Source organism: Athene cunicularia (assembly GCF_003259725.1).
Source record: "Athene cunicularia isolate RWA chromosome 11 unlocalized genomic scaffold, athCun1 chr11_part1, whole genome shotgun sequence".
NCBI classification, from domain to species: Eukaryota; Metazoa; Chordata; class Aves; order Strigiformes; family Strigidae; genus Athene; species Athene cunicularia.
Window position 1 is genome coordinate 14,537,027 of NW_020799113.1, and position 5,476 is coordinate 14,542,502.

The window sequence follows — 5,476 nt, forward strand, 5'->3', positions numbered from 1 at the left end:
GGGCCGGTGCGGGGCCAGGGCGGCCGCCGGCCGGCAGCGCTCCCGGAAGGCTCTAGGTGAGCAACTTTCACCGCTCCCACCCGTTCTCGGCCTTCTCTTTTTGTTTTGGGGGTTTGATGGGGTTTTTGGTAACGCAATTTATTGATTGACGCCGCCGCCGCCTTGCAGCGTCAGGTTGGCGGCAGAAGAGAGTTTCCCACCGTGCTGCCAAGAGCAGGACTTCCAAGCACAGCAGCCTGACTCGCGGAAGCCTTCTTGAACTCTCAGAGTCACTGGATGCTGACTCGAAGCAATCCACTAATAATCCAAATTTGTTTAGCCAGTCACAGGTGCTGCACGGCTGTATCAGCTTTCCTGACCCAAAATCCTGCCGCAGACCTTTTGGAGGAAACACCGAAGCAGTTGAGAGGCCACTGAACCTCATGGCTTATGCCCTGCACACAAGGTGCGAGGAAGGAGGATGAAAAAGTGCCCTTGGCCCAAGGCTTTGTGACAGGGAGAGAATTGCCTTCCTGGTCTAGGGCTGATTCCAGCACAGTTACAACACAACTGGAAATACGTCTCAGTCAGTCCTTAAGTTTACTCCATTTGGTCCCAGAATAGCAATGACAGCACAAGTATACAAGGTTTAACTGTACAACAGCAGCAAGACCTTCTCTGAAGGGCTCTGCATCTCTGCGCTGGCTGTCGAGGACAGATGGCTTGGGCCTGGGCTGCACCCCCCTTCTGACAGAGGCCTGCCTCGGAAGCACCCACTTCACATCCAGGCATGATTTTGCACTGTCTAGATAGAAAACAGTCAATAGCTACAACATGCAGGAAGAGAACATCTTCCCAATTCCATTCCTAGAAATCTTGTTTTCAATATTTATGGTGGCACAAGTAGTTCCTGCTAGCACAGGAGACACCAGATCACCCTTTTTCAGGGTATTGATCCTGAAGTGTCACAGTCTGAAGCAAAGAAAGATCTCTGAAATGACATTTTGCACGAACAGCAGAATTAAACATAGCACAGATATACATCAGTATTTTCAGGGAGCACTCAGAATTTAACTTCCTAGCAAAATCTATGTGAACTGGTAAATGCCTTGGTAGGAAACAGGCATATTCTGTCAAATGCCTAATCCAACTTCATATTCATTGTTTCAAGCATTTTTAACCAAAGGGAAAAAAACCTGCAAAAACTACTCTTTTGCTAGAAAAGAAATGGTTGAGGAACATACAGCACAGAGTGTTTGCACAGGCACACCCCATACCTGTGGCAAAAATTATTTGTGCTCCTGAGAAAAACAAATTGTTCAGAAATAAAAAGACAGTGAATCTGTTTCAGAATGCAACACTGCATTAGAGCATTCTTCCAAAGCAGCGATGGAATAGTGGTAGTGAATAGGCACAGCAAACGCATTTCAACATTCCAGCTGAAGCTAATAAAGTAATATCTGCTTTGTTTTATGCATTGGGTGACAAACATTCCTGCAAACCCAAGTGTGCATGTTAGAATAAGTAGATTCGCGGGTATAGGAACAGATCACTAGAACCAAGTTCTGAGGTGCTCTGCTGTATAAATACAGGTGTTTCCACAGACTGCTTCTCTCTGCTTCTCCACACTTTTAACAAAATCTGAAAGCATATTCCCAGTGAATTCAGAGGGAAATCGTTTCAGTGAGGAATGAACAGCAAATGATTCCAAATTAGGGATTCGGTCCCGTTGTCATGTTGAAAGGAGCCTCTGAAGGCTGCAGACCTGCCTAGTCCACGGCTTCTGGGTGCGTGTGGCCTGCGAGGCACTGGAGCTGCCTGACAGGGACCCCGGGACTGACCAGCCCAACTCAACTCGTCCTACAGCCTCAGCAGTGGCTGCTGCTCCCGAGCCCGGGGACGGGGTGGGCAGAAGCACACAAGGTGCCATGGTGGCTGGGCAACTACCACCTCTCCGTTAGAAGTCTTAAATACAGAAGATAAGCAAATAATGGCAATGAAAAATATTATTATTTTAAGTATTCTGATGGAATGTACTGTTTCCAACACAGATTCTTCTGAAAAGAACAGACACAACAGGAAAACACCAAAATATTCCATCTGGATGTCACTGGCACAGGACGTTAAGGTAAAATTGAGATGGAATAAATCAGAACTTAAAAAAAAAATACAGCTAGGCTTTTGTCCCATAATATGATTTGGTGAAAAGTTTCGAATTACTGTCTATTTATAAAATTATGAACCTAAAATACAGAAATTTGGTGATATTTCCAACCAAAAAAGTTCCAGTTCCTGACTATAATCTAGCTTTGGCAACTCAACCGAGTGCCCAAATTAAGTCTTTTGCAGAACTAGTAAGACTGCAGTGAAATTAATGGGTGATTTAAAGACAAACAGAAGAGAAACTGGGATATATATGCTAATTTGTTTTTAAACAAAATATTAGGTTTTTATGTGATATTGTGCCAGAGAGAATTTTACAAACTAAAAAATTAGGCAAGTATGTGTTTTCCTTTCTCAACACCTCTTCAGTGTATTTTATGAAATAAATAAACTTGAGGAATCTCTGCCACACTCTAAATCCATATACATGACATTAAATCTGTTTGTTAGTAACAATGTATTTATCTCTGGAGGACATTAAAGATGGAATATGAGCCAAAGTATTTATATCTTTTTGTACATATTGCTTGAAAGGAATCCAGCTTCTCTCAAGCTATTCTCCTTAAGGTCCTTCAATAAAACTATGGCTTTGAAATTCTACTTTTAATTATTTTTTTTTCTTTCAGAGCGGTTGGAAATATGAAGTATTTTTTGAGTAAGTATTCCCTTCTTTTCTGCTGGTTTAATAAAAGTAAGCATCTAGCTACAGTAAGCAGAGTACTCCAGTAATTTCCCTGGTCTTGATTTCAAAGAAACTTTTTGAAAAGCATTGTTCCATAAAGATTTGAGTGTATGCCTACTGATGCCAACAATTATGATTCAGACAGTAACACACAAACTCTGACTTTGTTCCATCTTCAGCTATACTTTCTTCTGACTCATCATCACAATTCAATTTTAAAAGCCATTAAGAACACTCTAACTACTTTTCTGATGTAAGAGCAGAAACTGTATTGGAGTGAATCAGTCATATATAAACTTGAGAATGTGCATGTACAAATTCTCTCTGCTGCCCTTTCAGCTTGCACAGGTAAATACTAATGTTCCAGCCTAACTGATTCCCACACAAGCCTGGCGAGTCCTTTTCTTTGTACCAGGACATAGCAAGGGAATGTGTTTAATGGTTATGGCTTATTTGCTTTAACTGGGACCCTTACAGACTCTGCAAACTACTCTGCAAACCCTGTGTCAGCCTCCCAGTCTGTAACACAGATGGAGTACCAGAGGCTCAGTAACGTTTTCTTTCTTTTTCCAATAAAGAAGTCAAAGGCACTGGGAAGAGATTTACTCCAGCAAACAGCAGTCAGGAAGAAACCTCAGAGATATGAGCAGATCCACCAGCTCCCCAAATGTATCCAAATGTTCTGACAGCCGCCATCTTCCACAAGTGCTGCAGCTCAGCCACCCCTGTGGCCCTGGCCTGGCAGTCCCCTCACTGGCAAAGACAGCAAACAAGAGAGGGGACAGGTAACCAAGGGGTAAGGGGAGAAGGGATGGAATGAACCAGGGCTGGACCAAGACTCCTCGCTCCAGTTTCTCAATGCAAAATCAACATTTAAAAAGACCTGACATTCATTTTCACAGTGCATGGTCCACATCTGCTGACTCCTGTAAGAACTGGGAGGAACAAGAGGAGATGGAGGAATACAACATCCCCTACGTCACCTGTTAAGGTACAGTGTCAGCCCCTTCCCCCAGAGCACATGTGGAGGCTGAAAAGGCACAAAACAAAAAGGATGGAATACAGGAGGAGAAAAGAATGACAGAGCACCAAGCAGGTCTGGTTTAGAAAATAATCTAAAGCCTCCTAGAAACAATAGGAAGTCCCTTTAATTGATTGCAATGGGCTTTGAATTAGACCTATATTCTACTTATCAAGTACAGCTGCTGAGAATCAATAATATTTTGACTTACCCCTCAAAGCAACAACTACACTTATAACTTCTGGCTAAGAAAAAATACAATTAACAGCATATTAATTTGTTAGAGTTTATCTCACTGAAGTCCTCTTCTCAGACTGGAGTCAGCTGGCATTTCTAAGTGATCATGCAGGCATGAATATCCTATATAAATGAGGCAGTAAAGAAAAAAACTTTTGTTCTTAGCATTAATTCAGATCAAATATTCATTGATACCTACATTTCTCAGCAAGTATCTGAAGCAGAGATCAATAAACACTTATTAGTGACTGACCACGTTTCCTGCAGTAAAGGAGGGAATGTCAGCCAGCAGATGGGAGCAGCCAAATAATCAGGGGAGCTGGGTCTAGTGCTTGTCTGCCAGATGATCGTTTACCTTCTTTTTGTCGTAGTTGCTGCATCTAGAAAAGTATAGATCAAAAGAATTTTTTTTTTTTTAAATTAATTCCTTAAAAAATACAAGTCATTATTTCAAAATACAAGCATGGAGTGTTGCAGGAAAAAAAAAAAAAAAATCACAACTGAAAGTTTTTGGTTTGTGAAAACTCTGTTTCTTTCAGGCCCAAGCCAGGAAATGCATTACTTTGTGAAAGTAGGAAAAATAAAATTATTAAACTTTTCAAACATTTACATGTGCCTGCTTTGATGTTTCTGTGGATTGCTGAAATCTTTTATCTTGCCTGAAGAATTTTACTACCTCAACTCACATGCGACGATTTTATTCATATTCTAGCAGGAAAAAAAAAGTATGAGTTGTTTACAGAGCAGAGACAAACACTAATACTGTTGAACTACATTACAGTAAAATGGTTTCTGCCACTTTAAAGAAAGTATTCCACAATTCTCTAAAATAACCTGTGTGTAATGGACAATATAGGATTACTTTTTGGCAGAGTGAATATCCTGTTACTATTGACTGCAGTGTTACAGTATCCTGACATACTAGTATACAGTTATTGTGAGATAAAGACCACGTTGAAAAACAAACTGATTGCCCTACTGAAAACAGAAAAGGAACTGTCCAGTAATATAAAATTGACTTTAAGAGAACAATGACTGGAACAGCATCATTTCTAGATTAGCATTAAAGAATAAAAGCTTTAACTGAAACTAAGAAATTGTTGCAATGTATTCCTTTCTTCCAGGGATGCCATTTTAAAGCAAAACTTGTAGAGATAGCTCTGTGTGTATGTGTGTGTGTCTATATATGTGTGTGTGTGTGTATACATATATATTGCATTTATATCATCTGTTGATATAAAAAGTAGTGGAAACTGTGTGGTATGTTTCTGTTTTGTCTTTGTCCCCTCCAGTCCTCTCCACATTCATACATTTGTTGAATTTAAACTAAAAGAATCATTAAAGGGGGGGAAAAAAAAAGCTGCTGCCATCTACTTTTTAAAGGGAATTTACAA

General features: G+C 40.5%; 1 protein-coding gene across 1 annotated transcript in view; it reads right to left on the minus strand.

The window, feature by feature from the left end:
* The window catches only part of TOX3 (TOX high mobility group box family member 3), an 84,516-nt gene extending 79,980 nt beyond the window's left edge, over nucleotides 1–4,536 (minus strand). The window contains exon 1 of the mRNA XM_026856751.1: nucleotides 4,336–4,536. The gene's annotated coding sequence lies outside the window, so the exon portion shown is untranslated. The remainder of the gene's footprint in view (nucleotides 1–4,335) is intronic.
* Between the last annotated feature and the right edge of the window lie 940 nt (nucleotides 4,537–5,476).